Source organism: Cibotium barometz, chromosome 53 (assembly GCF_041138505.1).
Source record: "Cibotium barometz isolate CiBa-2024 chromosome 53, ASM4113850v1, whole genome shotgun sequence".
NCBI lineage: Eukaryota > Viridiplantae > Streptophyta > Polypodiopsida > Cyatheales > Cibotiaceae > Cibotium > Cibotium barometz.
The window spans coordinates 35,285,091-35,302,986 of record NC_141098.1 but is presented as its reverse complement, the minus strand read 5'-3'; the positions used below and the strand labels follow the sequence as shown (position 1 = coordinate 35,302,986).

At 43.9% G+C, this 17,896-nt stretch overlaps 1 protein-coding gene across 2 annotated transcripts in view; it reads left to right on the top strand.

Moving 5' to 3' along the window:
* Nucleotides 1-17,896, top strand: part of PDE312 (Nucleic acid-binding, OB-fold-like protein) — a 102,844-nt gene that overhangs the window by 63,534 nt on the left and 21,414 nt on the right. The window lies entirely within an intron of this gene.

The following is a 17,896-nucleotide window of genomic DNA, read 5'->3' as shown; positions in this document are numbered from 1 at the left end:
TTCCAGCTTCATCCTTTTACCACAATGTGGTCAATAAAATTGTCAGTACTACCAGGATCAAACAAAATATGAACTTGATGTCGATTTAATGATCCATAAACATGAAATAATTCGTTTGGACCATAGACACAGGAAACGCCCGTTTCCAAGGGTGGAAACGTGAACACACGTTTTTTGGGGCCATGAAGCATGAAACGGTGAAGAATCGCTAATCGATTAGCAACGAGCGTTTCTCACAGGCATTACATGAAAAGGCGGCTAGAAACGGGCGGAAACGTGCAAGGGTGGCTGTTTTTTTAAAAACGTTTAAAGCACGTTTTTTTAAAAAACGTTTGAAGCCTGTTTTTTTCAAATAGAAAAGCATAGCTATTTTTTTTAAAATAAAAAACGTGGCAAGATACAAAAGCGTAGCCCGTTTTTTTTAAATAGACAAGGGCAATCCGTTTTTTTCCAAAAAAAAAGTGCAGCACGTTTTTTTCGTTCCGTTTTTTTTCTAAACATTGGGCATAAGCTTGCTTTCGTTTTTTTCTAAACGTTGGGCTTTGGGCCGTTTTCTTATGTACGTTGGGCTATGGACCTGTGGTTGTAGAATCTGTATAAAAAACAGATGGGGAGATACTTTCTCACAAGAGACTATGTGTGCAGCCTGGACGATTGGAGCATGTTATGGTGGGGAGAGACATCATACTTCTGACAGAGACACATTAGAGCCCAGAGAGAGGGCTACCTCGAGTAGAGGGATTCCAGTGGGAGTCAGCATATAGGAGGACCACATGCCAGGCTACCTGGAGAGGGTCGGGGGGAGTAGCAGCTCTATTCAGACGGGAGCTACAGGGGAGACTGAGAGTGGTAGCACAGGATCCAGAGGACAGATACATGTGGATCAGCTTACAGCTCCCACAGGACAAGGTTATATACATAGCCCTATGTTACTTTCCTCCATCAGGATCCTCCTATGTCATTACAGAGGACATGCCACAGGAGGAGGAGACAGGAGCCTCGCCATACACTCGTCTGTCAGAGGAGATTATGCGTTATTCTACACTAGGGGAAGTATTACTTACGGGTGACTTCAATGCCCACACACAGAGTAGACAGTGTGAGGTGTATGACTATGATGACATGGAGATCCTCCACCCTGTGGATCAAGAGGAGATAGGGGCTAGTTGGGCATCAAAGGACACTGGACGAGATAGAGGACATTATGGGGACCACTTACTAGAGTTGGGAGCCAGGCATCGTCTCGTTATTTATAACGGGATGCTACAGTGGCCGGGATCAGGAGGGCTGACATGCTTCCCACATGGGGGTCCTACACGGACCGGAGGCACGGTGGTGGACTACATTATGGGATCTTTGGAGGCATCACAGCTTGTCACCTCATTCTCCATCCCACCTCATCCTATTGGGGCAGATCATACATACTTGGCATTTTCACTAGCTGGATCACCAGTATCACCAGCCCTCCACATACCGACGCCACACACTACCATCTACTTCACACATGACATGGCAGACATATACACTGGCAGAGTAGAGGATGGGCTCCTACTCATGGATCCCCTGGCACCTATGGATACTATTACAGCCCAGCTGGCATCACTCCTACACACGGCTACATTATTGAGCTTCCCACATCGTGTCCACTCAGGAGAGCTTGTGAGATCTGGGACTATGCCCCAGAACAGATGGTATGATGACGAGTGCAGAGCCCTATACTCACGGCTCCGCATACAGCAAGCCTTGGGAGCCATCACAGAGCAGGAGTCAAGGAGAGAGACGAGGAGACTTACTCGCCGCAAAAGGCGGGCCTTCGCAGAGATACAGGAGCTAGAGATCTTTCATTTCTTCATGAGTAGAGATAGCCCTATCTCATGGCGGCACTTCAGAGAGCCCCAGACACCGACACCCATTGCAGACCCACAGACATGGCACACATATGCAGAGGGCCTATACCACGCCCCACAGCAGCCACCTATATCCCAGCCACAGGAGCCTCCACCTACCACAGCTAGCTTCTTTACCCACTCGATGGTAAAGGAAGCTATCCGCCGCCTATAGCATGGACGGGCCGTCGACCATATGGGCCTATAGGGTGAGCATCTCAGATATGCACTAGATTCTTTGGCTTCTTTTCTTGCACACCTGTTTAACAGGGCACTAGCAGAGGGTTTGCCTGCGGAGTGGACGATGCACACCATTGTGTTGATCCACAAAATAGGGGATATGCTCGATCCGAGCAACTAGAGGACGGTTATGGTTGGCCACGTGTTGGCCAAACTCTATGGTGCAGTGTTGGAGCAAGAGCTTAGCTTATACACTGAGCGAGCAGGTTTACGCTCATCAGGGCAGGCAGGCTTCAGGAGAGCTTTCTCTACCACTGACAATGTATTCACTTTGAGATGTATGATTGATCAAGCTAGAGCGAGGAAGAGAAAGCTCTATTGCTCCTTTGTGGATTTCCGCAAGGCATTTGACACAGTACCACGAGAGAGGCTCTTCCAGCGCTTGCAATCTCTTGGCATACCAGCAGATATGACATGGGGCATCTCTGCATTATATGAGCAGTTTTTTGGGCGAGTCAGATGCCCAGGAGGTATGTCCGAGACTATTGCTAGCACCATTGGTGTGCAGCAAGGATGCCCACTTTCCCTCACGCTATTTGGGTTATACATTGATGAGGTGGTTGACTTCATTACATGGGGAGGCGGAGATGGAGTTGATCTAGCAGGTACCTTAGTACATATTATACCTTATGCTGATGATATTGTATTAGTGTCTGAGTCTCAAGGAGGTCTACAGCAGCATCTACATGCACTCGATGATTTCTGCACACAGAGGGGTCTTACTGTGAACTTTGGGAAATCCAAGGTTATGGTCTTTCATACATCGAGACAAGGCAGGAGTCGGCTGACATTCACTCTCGCAGGATGCCAGGTGGAGGTGGTGACATCATACGTGTACCTAGGGGTTACCTTCTCTGCAGCAGCCACGCGCTTCACCATGGGCTCAGCAGCCAGAGCCAGATTGACACGGGGATATGCAGCATTGGCTATGCTAGAGAGACAGTGCCGCCAGGCGCATTTTCAGGAACCCCGGACGAAAGGGTGGCTATTTGACACATTAGTCACACCGGCACTGATGTATGGAGCAGCGGTATGGGCGCCAGGACTTGCTACCCATTGGTGGACACAGATAGAGAGACCACAGGCACTCATGATGGCACTCATGATACGCAGCAAACCGTCAGTACGTGTTGACATTATCCGAGCAGAGTTTGCTGCGCCTCCTATGATGGTAGAGGCCATATTCCAGACTATATGCTTGCTAGACAGATTCAGAGAGATGCCACAGGACAGATTGTCATACAGAGCTTTTGAGGCATCTAGACAGCTGGCTGAGGCAGGAGGCAGAGGATCATGGTATGCACAGGTCACACATTGGTTCTCAAAGCATGGCCTAGACATAGATCATCTACTACCATTTCAGTATGACAGGGATGCACCACATATCCGTCTCTCTCATAGTGAGAGGAACAAAGTATTGAGACAGGACCTATGGCAGCTCTATACACGAGAGACATGGATATCACCTACATAGCCTCTTCCACCGAAGATGCTATACTACAGAGATCACTTCATGAGTATCATTGATGATGGATTTATAGAGAGGCCTAGATACATGGAGGGCTTTTTACCACACGGCTCCCGAGTGGCTATTGGTCAGGTTAGAGTTTCATCACATCGATTGGAGATCAAGACTGGCAGAGCAGCACGGATCCCTCGAGAGGAGAGGGTATGCAGATTGTGCAGAGAGGAGGTGGAGAGTGAGGAGCATTATGTATGCAGATGCAGAGCATATACAGCCATCAGAGAGAGATATTCATTGCCAGCAGTATACCTGACAAACAAGTCTCTGCAACCTGTGACATGAAAGGAGGCACCTGAATCAATGATCCACGAGTGCATACCATGACCATCTCCTGTAAGAAGTGAATGGGCATCAAGTGAAAACGTGAATAGGACCTCATCCTCACTGTCATCTGCATGTGACACATTGATTTCTTCAATCTTGACTCCACTTTTGCCCTTTGGCTTTACATCTTTGGCTTCATCTTTGTCTTTGTCTCTGCCTTTTCCCTTTTCCTTTTGATCATTTTTCCATTTGTAGCATTGCTTTTTGATGTGTCCCTTCTTGCCACAATAATGGCATTCCAAGTCTTTTTTGGAGGAGACTCGCTCCTTCCCCGTTCTTGGCTTTTACTCCTTTGTTGGGATCTCCCACGTGCATTCATTGCATTGGACTTTCCAACAGAGTTGTTTTTCCTCTTCATCTCTTCTTGAAGAAGAGCACCCTCAACATCTGCATATGACAGCATAGCATTCGAATTGCTAGTGGCTGTCCTGAATGTGTCCCAACTCTCTGGCAAAGTGCATAAGAGAAAAGTGGCTTTGAACTCATCGTCCATTGCCAACTTTTGATTGATTACTTGGCTGACAATACCATTAAACTCATTTACATGGGCTGTCATAGACGCCCCTTCCTTCATTTGAAGACCTATGAGTTTCTTCAACCAATACACTTTGCTTGAGGCACTTTGTTGGGCATACAAGTCTTGCAATCTTTGCCACATTCCCCAAGCTGTCTTCTCTTCACGAATGCTGAAAAGTAAAGCGTCTGACACAGACAACATGATAGTAGATCTTGCCAGCTCATCCATATCTTCCCACTCTTCAGCAGTAAGAGAAGCGGGCATTACACCCCTTTCTTTGATAGGCTTGTGCTTCTTCTTCTGGAGCAACACATTATAGCACTGGGTTTGCCAAATATCATAGTTATGTGAGCCTTCAAGCTTCTTGATGTGAAGCAATGAAGAGCTCTCACCTGTGGTTGCCATAGCAATATGCAACCTGTCAATGCCTGACTCTTTGCAAGTGTGCAAACACTGCACCAAAAGCACACAAAATGCTCGCAGTTGTTCTCCCAAGCTTTATCTCCCACTGCGGAAGCAAGAATGCAATTTTTCTCCCACTGTATGTGATGAAATCACCAAAATCTGGTTGCTGCAGATTTAGGACAGGACCTTAAATGTGCTCTGTTGCGCTTCCAAAGTACTGTAAAACAGTACCAAGTGCTCACCAATGATTTACCAAACCTGTACCGGCAAGTACAGCAGCTGAAAATGAACCTTTTCCTCACTCAAATCAATTTGCAACCATGCCAAAACTTGTACAAAGCTGTACCAAATCTGTACCAGCAGGTACAGTAGCAATAAATGCTCTCTTGGCTGTCCAAATGAGTGAAAATCAGACTTTTACAGTCCCGAACACTGCATACAACAGTCCCGAACAGAAATTGGGCAAAAGCCCCTTGACTGCAAGCTGATTTCTGAGGATTCAAGGCATAAAAGTCTTGCCTGCTGCTTTGCCAAGTTCAACAAGCATAAAATCTTGAAAAGCCCCTTGATTTAAGATCAATTGCTGATCATACATGGTACATTGACGCACATGAAGGCATCCAAAGTCTTCACAGTGCTTCCCCCTGGCCACATATACATCCAATACATGAAAACCCCTTGATTTACAGGCACATTGAGTGCTTGACAGGAATCAACACGTTGCCCAAAGCATCAAATGCGAGTGCCTGCATGCAAATCAACCCAATTGGCACAAAAGCCCCTTGATTTGCACTGCATTTTGCTGCAATTTTGCCCGAATGTGCGATTTCTCACATCAAACAGCATGTATGAATGCTTAATTGCACAATTACATCAAAAGCCCCAAATTTTGACATCCAATTTCCTGGAAATTGATCTTGATTGTGACCAATGTCACCCAATTTTGCCAATTTCGCTCAAAATTTGAGCAATTTGGCACCTGTACCTCCTCAATTGATGATTGTACCTGCTCAATTGCAAATCCCAAAAAAATTGAAGCAAGATACCTTGTAATTTCTGATTTTTTGTTGCAGAAAAAGGGGATGATGAATTTGGTGCTGCTGCAGAAATCTGATGCTGATGGCTATCTTCATGAGTAGAGATAGCCCTATCTCATGGCGGCACTTCAAAGAGCCCCGGACACCGACACCCATTGCAGACCCACAGACATGGCACACATATGCAGAGGGCCTATACCACGCCCCACAGCAGCCACCTATATCCCAGCCACAGGAGCCTCGACCTACCACAGCTAGCTTCTTTACCCACTCGATGGTAAAGGAAGCTATACGCCGCCTACAGCATGGACGGGCCGTCGACCATATGGGCCTACAGGGTGAGCATCTCATATATGCAGTAGATTCTTTGGCTCCTTTTCTTCCACACCTGTTTAACAGGGCACTAGCAGAGGGTTTGCCTGCGGAGTGGACGATGCACACCATTGTGCGGATTCACAAAACAGGGGATATGCTCGATACGAGCAACTATAGAACGGTTATGGTTGGCCACGTGTTGACCAAACTTGATGGTGCTGTGTTGGAGTAAGAGCTTAGCTTATATGCTGAGCGAGCAGGTTTACGCTCATCAGGGTAGGCAGGCTTTAGTAGAGCTTTCTCTAGTACTGACCATGTATTAACTTTGAGATGTATGATTGATTAGGCCAAAGTGAGGAAGAGAAAGCTCTATTGCTACTTTGTGGATTTCTGCAAGGCATTTGACACAGTACCACGAGAGAGGCTCTTTCAGTTCCTATAGTCTCTTGGTATACCAGCAGATATGACATGGGGCATCTATGCTTTATATGAGCAGGTTTTTGGGCGAGTCAGATGCCCAGGAGGTATGTCCGAGACTATTTCTAGCACCATTGGTGTGAAGCAAGGATGCCCACTTTCCCCCACGCTATTTGGGATATACATTGATAAGGTGGCTGACTTCATTACACGGGGAGGCGGAGATGGAGTTGATCTAGCAGGTACCTCAGTACATATTATGCTTTATGCTGATGATATTGTATTAGTGTCTGAGTCTCTAGGAGGTCTATAGCAGCATCTACATGCACTCGATGATTTCTGCACACAGAGGGGTCTTATTTTGAACCTTGGGAAAACCAAGGTTATGGTCTTTCATACATCGAGACAAGGCAGGAGTCAGCTGACATTCACTCTTGCAGGACGCCAGGTGGAGGTGGTGACATCATACGTGTATCTAGGGGTTACCTTCTCTGCAGCAGCCACACGCTTCACCATGGGTTCAGCAACCAGAGCCAGATTGACATGGGGATATGCAGCATTGGCTAGGCTAGAGAGACAGTGCCACCAGGCGCATTTTCAGAAGCCCCGGACGAAGGGGTCGCTATTTGACACATTAGTCACACCCGCATTGATGTATGGAGCAGCGGTATCGGCGCCAGGACTTGCTACCCATTGGTGGACACAGATAGAGAGACCACAGGCCCTCATGATGGCACGCATGATACGCAGCAAACCGTCAGTACGTGATGACATTATCCGAGCAGAGTTTGCTGCGCCTCCTATGATGGTAGAGGCCATATTCCAGACTATATGCCTGCTAGACAGATTCAGAGAGATGCCACAGGACAGATTGTCATACAGAGCTTTCAAGGCATCCAGACAGCTCGCTGAGGCAGGAGACAGAGGATCATGGTATGCACAGGTCACACATTGGTTCTCACAGCATGGCCTAGACATGGATCATCTACCACCATTCCAGTATGACAGGGATGCACCACATATCCGTCTCTCTCATAGTGAGAGGAACAAAGTATTCAGACAGGACCTATGGCAGCTCTATACACGAGAGACATGGATATCGCCTACACAGCCTCTTCCACCGAAGATGCTATACTACAGAGATCACTTCATGAGTATCACTGATGATGGATTTATAGAGAGGCCTAGATACATGGAGGGCTTTTTACCACACGGCTCCTGAGTAGCTAGTGGTCAGCTTAGAGTCTCATCACATCGATTGGAGATCGAGACTAGCAGAGCAGCACGGATCCCCCGAGAGGAGAGGGTATGCAGATTGTGCAAAGAGGAGGTGGAGAGTGAGGAGCATTATGTATGCAGATGCAGAGCATATACAGCCATCAGAGAGAGAGATCCCATTTTATTCAGAGCCCCACATTCCCTACGCTAGATCTTTGAGGCAGCAGACCAGCGCATACTAGGGAGATTCATTCTAGACATACAGTGTCACAGAGAGACATCATTACAGGCTCAGACAGCTCGAGAGGGGGGACGACTGACACGCATTACTACATTTTTTCAGAGATCCACCCCCCTCCCAGCCCCTACACAGCAGGGAATTACTCTCGAGAGAGCAGAGACACTCAGAGCCCACAAGAGACAGAGGACACCTGGCTTTCGGACACCACGTCTATACCAGAGAGAGATGACAGAGATCAGAGCTCAGTTTCACAGAGAGGGTCGGAGCGACTGGCTCGCTTTAGAGCAGACCCAGGCATGTTCTGCAGGGAGCTGTGGACACCCCCTTCGTTGATGTATACCATTCTATACCCCCAGTATGGTACAGGATGGAGGTAGCTAGGTTGCATATCATGATTGTATACTGCATGCATATAGCTTTGCATTCTCCTAGTAGTAGAGCTCCATCACCTCCCCTACTCATTGTACTTATTGCACACCCAGATTTAGCTTTTTAGTTCAGTACTTTTTCATTTTGTTGGGATGACAGAGGATACCCCACACAGGTACACTGATTTGTCTCATAGGCCGAGTTTGGTCTTTTGGAAGACGTTAGTAAAATCTTTCTTTCTTTCTTTCTTTCTCTCTCTCTCTCTCTCTCTCTCTCTCTCTCTCTCTCTCTCAAAGGCTGTAGACAAAGAAGATTCTAGGTGCAGAGTTGGTCCTGGAGCCAAACTTGTGTGAGCTTAAAATCTACACCGAATCTACACCAGTAGGTATTTTTTTAATCAATACTTGCATGCCTTTTTTTTGTGCATTTTTTGAGGCCTTCAATTTACTCTTTTTTTTTTCTAAATTATAAGTTCTTTCAACTCCTGCTTGTAATATTTTGGTGATTGGTGAGGCCTTTTCATGTGGGTGTGCTTGCTAGTATGATGTTCTATGAGCAAAGTGTTTGCTTTTGTCGCCCGTGTGTGGCGGAACGACAGTATGTCAAAACTGCCGGATGTCGCTACCCTATGCTATAAAGGGAAAGCCTAGATTTGGTTGATCCGATTCGAAAGAGGGCCCAGCGCTGCCGGTGCATGCCTCTATGGTTTTGGCTTGACGACGATTGCTTAAAAAAGAAAGAAGAATATGTCCGAAAATGTCGTCGTCGTCGTCGGGCCCCTATGTGGCAAGATGTGCCGCCTGCACAAGCACCTTCTCCTATTGAGGGACTTCCACTAGGAGTTAGTTCCATTCCCAAATGTTGAAAACTCACCTTGAATTAAGGCATTGTTTGTATCTTGAACTTATCCTACGGAAATATTAATAGAAAAATAACGCTCGCTTTGTCGCTTGCTCATTAATTTGCACAATGTAGTCCAAATGTTTTTTTTCATTTCTTATTGAAACCTACTATATAATACTGGCAGCGTCAATTATGGCTCCAAAGAGCACCGTCGTGTCTAGCTCGAGGAGGCCCAAATCCTCCTCGTGGACTTGGTGGGATGAGGTCGTGGAGGAGTACGCCTACAAAACCGGCGGCACTAAGTGCTGGAAATGCAAATACTGCAGTCAAAGTAAGAGCGGGAGTGCATCTCGCATTCGATCGCTTCATGTCCCGGGTAGGAAATAGCATTTTGTTTCTCCATTTCTAGCGAGAGGTGGGAGGAGCTCCGAAGGATGAGAAGGACATGCAACCAGCTCTAACAGCTCGACGAACCGGGAATGGAGTGGATCCTACTACATACGTGGGATCTTCGTAAAGCGTAGGGAGTAGGATGCCATCACTTTTTGGACCTACGGCCACGCCGTTTGGGCCACCTCCAACACTACCCAGGGGAGAGCTTCAATGAGGCAGAACACTCTTCCAGGTCGGTGGGATCCTAAGGAGGAGGAGGAGGTGGATGTAGCAGTCGATCGTTTCTTCTACCATGATGCCATCGCCTTCCAAGCAGCCCGGAGCTTCTATTTCAAGGATATGGTGAGAAAAATTGTAGAGTTTGGACCCACCTACACTCCCCCTACTTTTGAGGCCTTGAGGATCACTATCTTGTCAAAGGAGAAGGACACAGTTCATGCAGCGACGGAGGCTGTGAGGGCCTCTTGGGAGCGGAACGGCATCACTCTAATTACAGATGGATGGAGTGACACGCGGTCTAGGTCGATTCATGGAGTCATTGCCTATTCTAGGGCGCAAGCATACTTCATCAGTGCACATGACGCATCGGAGACAGGGAAGAGTGCAGAGACATTATTCAAAGAGTGGTCCGATGCGGTAGTAGTAGTTGGTTTAGAGAAGGTGATACAACTTGTGACCGATGGGGAGCCAGCAAATAGGGCAGCTGGTATATTGTTGGAGGAGCGTTATCCACATACTCCATGTGCATGGCCCATTGTTTGAACAACCTGCTCAAAGACCTATGACACATAAAGTGGGTAGCAGATACCATAGAGAAGGGCAACCAGATTGTGTCCTTCATTTAGAGGCACACTTTCTTGTTGGCTGAGTTCAGGAAGAGGTCGCAAAGAGATCTTCTAAAGTATTCAGACACTCGTTTCGGATACAACTTCTTGATGATGGAGTCCATACAGAAGAGCTCTAGTGCTCTAAAGCAACTCATGGTGAGTGATGAGTTTGAGAAACATCATCTAGTACGCACAAAAGCAGGGAAGGATTGCAAGACAAACATTGCAGACTCGGAATTTTGGGAGCAGTGTAGGAAAATTGTCGATCTAGGGAAGCCCATCATCCACTTGTTAAAGATGACAAATGCTTTGCAGCCATGCATTGGTCGAATTTATGAAGCAATGGACACAGGATGATAGAGAAGCTGGTGCAAATAGAGACAAATAAAGTCTTGTATATGGAGATGAGGAACATATGCACTGACAGGTGGAGTGAATACCATTCTCCTATGCATGCAGCAGCTCTTGTGGTCGACCCGTATTTCCAATCAGGGAAGTCGTATGTAGATGGGGAGGTGTCAACTGGGTGGGACAAGGTGCTCGACAAACTTGTGCCGATCCCACTCTACAAAGAACCATCAGGAATCAACTAGCTGACTATAGGGCCCTCAAGAAGAGGTTTGGTAAAGCGAATGCTTTGCTGGATCGAATGACCACTTATCCATGTGTGTGGTGGGAAGATGATGGAGCAGATGCACCAGAGTTACAAGGGCATGCCATCAAGATTCTAAGCCAAGGTGTTAGTTCGTCTTGCTTAGAGCAACTATGGAGCTCATTCAGCCATGTCACTTCAAAGAAGTGTAACCGTCTTGGAACTCTAAAAGCCAATGACTTGGTTTATGTGAGTGCCAATCTACGTCTTCTTGAGCGCTTGGAGTTTCTAGATGCTTGGAAGCATTGGTCCGAGGAGGACGAAGAGGATTTGGAGCGGATGGAGCATCCCTCTACTCCACCCGACATGGTTGCTAGTTCTTCTGCTACAGCAACAGGAGATTGTGGCTCCAATGAGCCTGATGATCATGACTTTTTCGAGCCAGAAGGCTTTTATTCTGGTTTTTGAGCTAGCCTCTCACTTATAAGACTTTTGTAACTTGTGTTCCGATGTAATTTCATTGATTATAAATCAAGGGGTCTCAAATTCCTATTGTTGTTCGTTATTTACATTTTTCTATGTTTTTCATGGTTGTTCGTTATCTATTCCAATAATTTATACTTAGCCGACTCCAGCAGTCAGTTCTTGCCAGTCCCGGTTCCTAGTGACAAGCGTTTCACGTTTCGACATGTTCATTGTTTCCGTTTCCGTTTCCCGTTTCTGGTGACTATGGTTTGGACCAAAAACGTCTTTAGTGAAAGTACAATTTGAACATTGGCTTCCTTCAAGATGTGTAATATTGACTTTAGAAAATTTACCTTGAAGTTTTGTAATGTGAATAGATTTCTTTGGTATAAACTTCTTCGGTGCCACCTTTTGTCCAAGCGTCGAAGGTGCTATAGCTCCATTCAAAGGACATAATTTCTTCGTGTGTGCCTTTTCTTGTTCAAAATTTTTTGCTTCTTGCTGGCGTTGTTAGAATTTTTCAGTTTGGTGTGAAAACCAACTTTCTTTTTTGTCCACTATTTGAAAAAGTGAACGTGGATTTCTTTTCATTAGACGATGGTTTTGAAGTGTTGGTGCCGACCATAGTCTTATGAAAAACCTGAGCTACCTAAATAGTATCCTCAACCGTCTTGACCTTGTATTTTTTTTAAAACCTCGTACTGATAGTCATGAGCTAGATCATTGATGAAAATCCCACACAAGGTATGATTATCGGACTTGGCTTTGACAGCATATTGTCTAAACTTCTGCACATAATTGTCAAAAGACTAATTTTCAATGCTATTTTTAACAAGCTTGGCAATTATTTCGAATCCATCCTCTGGTTGGACAAACTCTTTTTTTGAAAGCTTCCTCGAAACTTTGCTAAGTGGTAGGAATGAAATCTTCTTCAGATCCTTTCACCAAGTTAATGCCTTTTCTTTCAATAATCCCTGCGCCATCTGCAACTTTTGCGCATTAGTGGATGGATGAAAGGCAAAGTGTGTAGTCCACCTATTGAGCCAAACATCTGTACATTCCTTAATGTTCTCCTTTTTCTCACCGCCGTACACCTTTGGTGCAAACGATAGAGCAACTGCTTTGGTAGAAGCAAGAGGTGCCGCTAAAAGAGCTTTTTGTAAAGTCAAGATTTCCATCTCGTCATGACATTTGAAAATAGTTGTCTCTAGATGCTCTGTCACTTCCATAAACTCACTCTTTCCAACAGCTTTCTCTTCTTCAACTTAAAATTTAAGATCTTTGCTACCTGAGTTGGGATGATTACTCATCTCATCAACATTATCAGTGATTCAGAAGTCAATATGAGCTATGGTAATAAGATTCTTTAAAAATGATGATTCACTCTTGACCAAAATGATCTAGCAAATCAATTCGCTGGAACTGACTGCACATAAGAAAAAATGTTTTAATTAGCATTTGGTGGCTAAATAACGGTAAAAATTTATGAAAACACCGTCTAGAATTAATCCAAACAAAAATAATTACAAATACGACACACTCGCATTAATTATATGCGAATAATCTGCATCTATCTAATGTCAGCACATAAAAAACGTACTTCAACATTCAATAACTCCCGAAATATTAAATTCTCGAGAAAAAATAATTATCATGATTTTTTTTCTATTTTTTAAGGGCCTCAAAATTTACTAATTTTAAAATTCACACAAATTCTATCTTATGGCACTCCAAATTTAAAAATTTTCAAAATATTTTAGCAATAAAATTTGTCAAAATACAATTGATATTTCAAAAATACCAATTTCTAGGATTTCTAACATAATTTCTAGAATTTTTCATAATTATAAAAAAAATCACCTTGAGAAACCCATCGATCATGAAATTTTTTAATTTTGCCCAACAATTCTCAAATTCAATCAAAATTTCTAATTTTAATGGTATTATTAATTTTCTGGGCAAAAAAATAGATTTTTAACAGTCATGGGCGCCTGAACGAACATGCCACATGTTGATCGATAAACTCGGATATTTCAAAAAATAGAAATAACCTTTGTCTAATTTTTCACAAATTAAAATTTTTTTTTCGAAATTTTTATTGTATTCCGAACGCATTAGAATACGAACGGTAAAAAATTTTTTGGAAACCGCGGAACGCGGACAGCCAAGGGTTGCGAAAAATGAAGAGACCAAAAACTCCGGAATTTAAAAGGAAAAAAAAAATGAATCCCAAAGGTCAAAGGGCTCAACATAATTTTTTTAAATTTAAAAATCATGAATTTGAAGTTGCTTTTTTTTTCTTTTTTTACAGCTTTAATCAAAAGCTAATAAAGCTTTAATTAAAAGCTTCAACTAAGCTTTACAAAGCTTATTAATTTTTTTTTTTTGAAGAAAATGTGGGGAGGTGCTCTGCGTCGGCGGAGCCAGCAAAACCTCCCTCTCTCCCTCCCAACGCGCGCGATTTCGTGAGGGAGAGAGGGAAGCATTCCCTTCTCCATCTCCACACCCTCTTTTCCCTCATCTTCTCTTCTCTTCCATTCTGATTAACAGAATGCTTAATGCATAATCTTGATTATTCAGTAATCGTAATTAATTTTTAATTATAATTAGTATTAATTAAATCTTCCCACGTAAGAGGTGTTCATACGCGAGAGAGAAAATGAAGAAAAATTAAGATTTGAGATATTGAAACTATGCTACGCATACGGGAGAGAACCCAATGCATCAACATGTTGCTCCCTACTGAAATTCAGCAGAGAATCGACAAAAAATTGATAGCATGCTTGCGGAAAACTCGCAAAAATGCATTAAAAATGCCTTTTTAACTATAAAAATGCTCCTAAAAATTCTTAAATAATTAGAAAAATTTCTTAAAAATTGTAGAAATTTAGAGAATCCTTTCTACTAAAAAATATCCACAATAGCATGTGCGGTATTTTGATAAAAAAATCCGTAAAATACTTATTTTAACCATAAAAATAGAGAAAAATAGCATTTTCACTCACGGAATTTCCCCGCAACGTCAAAACGTCCATCCAAGTCGAGAAGCATCGCGTTTCGACCGACATATTGACGTTCCCAATGCATAGATCACCAAAACAAACCAAAAAATAACATTTTTTGCTTAGTAAATGCTAGAATTTACTTTAAAAATGCTAAAAATTTGGAATAATGAGAGAAAATTAAGAGGAGAAAAAACATCAAAAATTAACTAGAGATCACTTGGATACCACTCTTAAAACCCTAAAGATTTATATAAATACAATGAAGTACCACATACCTTACCTTGGTGTCCCATACCACCAAGAGATACGACTTCACTCCAGCAGCACATAGCTCTAGCATAAAATGACGAGAGTAGATACAATGCTCTACATATGAGAACATCCCTTGAGAGTGTCCCATGTCCCTATTATATATGAGGGCCCTCAAGTTACTCGTGACTCTCCATTTCCATGTGTGACTCTTGGTTGCCTTACCCTAACCTCAACCCAAGGTTAGACCTAACGCTTGTCCCATTGACATTACATGCTTTTGTATGATAAATTTTTCAATTGGGTTAAGTGGATTGACACATGCGGACTCTCTAAGGCTCTGAGAAAGACCTACATAGCTCGTGACTGATATGTCTCGAATTGGGGTTGACATTGGGGCCACGGCATTCAACAAATATTCCTACAGAGTACTAATGCTATACAATGTTACATGAAATGCTAAGCCTATGTGTCACATAGCACCATAGTGTAGGGTGCATGTGACATGCCTTGTTTCTTGCCCCTTCTTCGAAAGGCTTAACATCATAGTTGTCAAAACACCCCAATGGAATAAATACGGGAACCGTCAAGGCATTTTGCAAACGGAAAACCATAATGGATTCCAACACCATGTCATCATAACACATCATAGGGTTAATTGCTAGACATGAACATGGACTGAGTTGATGAATGTGCAGTGCTTTAACGCAAGGACTATTTGGGAGGCGCACCACAATGGTAATGGTACAACTGTGCTTAATGGTAGCGCTCTAGTCTCTTGTACCTCACTAAACAAGAGCAATGTATATCTTGAAGCAAGTGATGGAAACAGTTTGAGGAAGCAAGACCAATGGACATACATTGGATACCTTATCTCTTTATTGATTGTTTCTACATCATCTACCATTGTAGAATGTAACAGCCAGAGGTATCGATGTGCTGGACTAGTGGATCATGCACAAGAGACAGATGGTTGCCCTTGCACTAGATACGTGACTAGAGTTTCAAGTTATTGCAAGATGTGGAATATTTGGCTGTAGTGAACTGTCTGTGAAGAGATAAAGAAAGAAATAACGAAAGAAAGTTATATCAATCGTCTACGAAAGACTCAAAGGGTCTATGAGACCAAAAAGTTTATGATGTCCATGGAATCTCATCATTATGGAAAAAAAGAAAAATACAACAGTAACAAAATGTATACAAGGATGTGTGGAGACGGAGTGATGTATCTCTAAAACATCAATCTATCAATCTCCATGAGCCTCTCTGAATAAGTCACTCCTATGGTACTGGGAGTGGCCCGTTAAGGATATCTAGCATGGAAGAGATAATTAGAGTCAACATGCTCGTTGTATCCACCGGGTGTGATGTTGCTCAAAAGTCTCCTGAATCTAGAATTGGTGGGTGGGGCGCGATCATGGTCCTAGAAAGTTGGGGGTGCCGGGCTTGCTATAGTGTAGTGGCTCAATCCAGGATGATTCCAGGGTGTGGCCTAGTAGAGGATGGTGCAACCAAGGGTCTCAGCTTCACTATGGGAGGCGGATCGGTTGTTTGTGGGATTGGGGTCAGGTTGGGACTCTCTAAGGAGTGACTCTTTGTGTCGACGGAGCTCAAGAAGGAAGAGTTCTGCTGATTTGGATAGTCTATGATCATGTCCAGAGGCCCAAAGCCCTCTCGGAAAAGGCAATGAAATCTCCCCTGGAGCTTGTAGTATAATGGGCAATGGAAAATGTAGTTGTCCTCTCCTACGGCAATAGATAGAGGCCAAAGAAGAAGCGACCAAAGGAAAAAAAGCTGAGGAGGAGGCTAAAAAAGCCAAAGAAGCAGCTAAAAAAAAGCTTAAGAAGCAGCAGAAAAGCCAAAAGAGCTCTGAGAATTGGAAAAATTACTCCTCCTCATGGAACAACAACGGCAAAAAGAAGACGTCAAGAAGGCAGAAGAACGACGGGCCAAAGAAGCTCAACGTGAAGATGAACGAAGGGCCAAGGATACTAAACGCAGGGCTGAAGAAGACCAAAGACGGGTAGACCATGCTACCTGAGAAAGTCTTGAATGTGATGCTATGCAACTCCAAAATCAGCGGTTGATAGCCACTTTGTAGGGAACACTGGTGAACCAAGGAGCGAGTTCATCCACCACCACAACCACCGCCGTCATCCGAACTTCTGTAAGTATGATGGTAAGTGTGATCATGCTGCAGTAATGCAATTCATTCATCAGTATTTTGTAGCATATTTTCCATTGTCTAAGCTTTCAGATCCTCAAGATCGAGTCCACTTGACAGCACCTCACCTTTCCGGTGAAGCAGTCACTTGGTGGCAGCATTGGTTGAGTCTACATGTAGACCCGTTCACACGGGCTTCGTAGTATGTATGGGACACCTTTTTGTCCAAACTAAAGAAACGATTTTTGCCTCCACAGCAGATGACCAACCTTGAGGTTGAGTTTCACAAACTCTCCCAAAATGGGTCACCCATGTTGACATACTCTAATAAAGTAATCACGACAGCACAGGGCAACTAGGTATATCCGAGGAGGCTATGTGACACACTGGCTTTATATCACTGCAACATTCATACACTAGGATTTTTCTTTGTAGGAATATTTGTCGTATGTTCCGTGACCCTGTCACTAGCCTGGACATTTCCCAATATGAAAGGGGTCTGGTGGAGTCGAGGATGCCTAAATATTTGGAAAGTACAAGCTTTGGGAATGGGGGATTATCCTAGAATACAAAGGACCACACTCCTAAAATTTAGGAGAGTTGCTATTTTTGGCCCGACTCCGATGAAAATTCTGTTCGTGTCATTACATCTGGAATTGAGCAGATACCAAGAGTTGGCAAAGTAACTATGACAGAATGTCGACTAGTTGGGATATTTTTAGAGATAAAGTTTATGGAAGGACCCATCTCTTAGATTGGGACATGTGGCACCAAAGTGAGATAAGTGGCTTGACACTTGTTAGAAAGTGGATCAAAGTGAGACAAGTGGCGTCACACTTGTCACTTCAGCTATTGTGTGGCTCT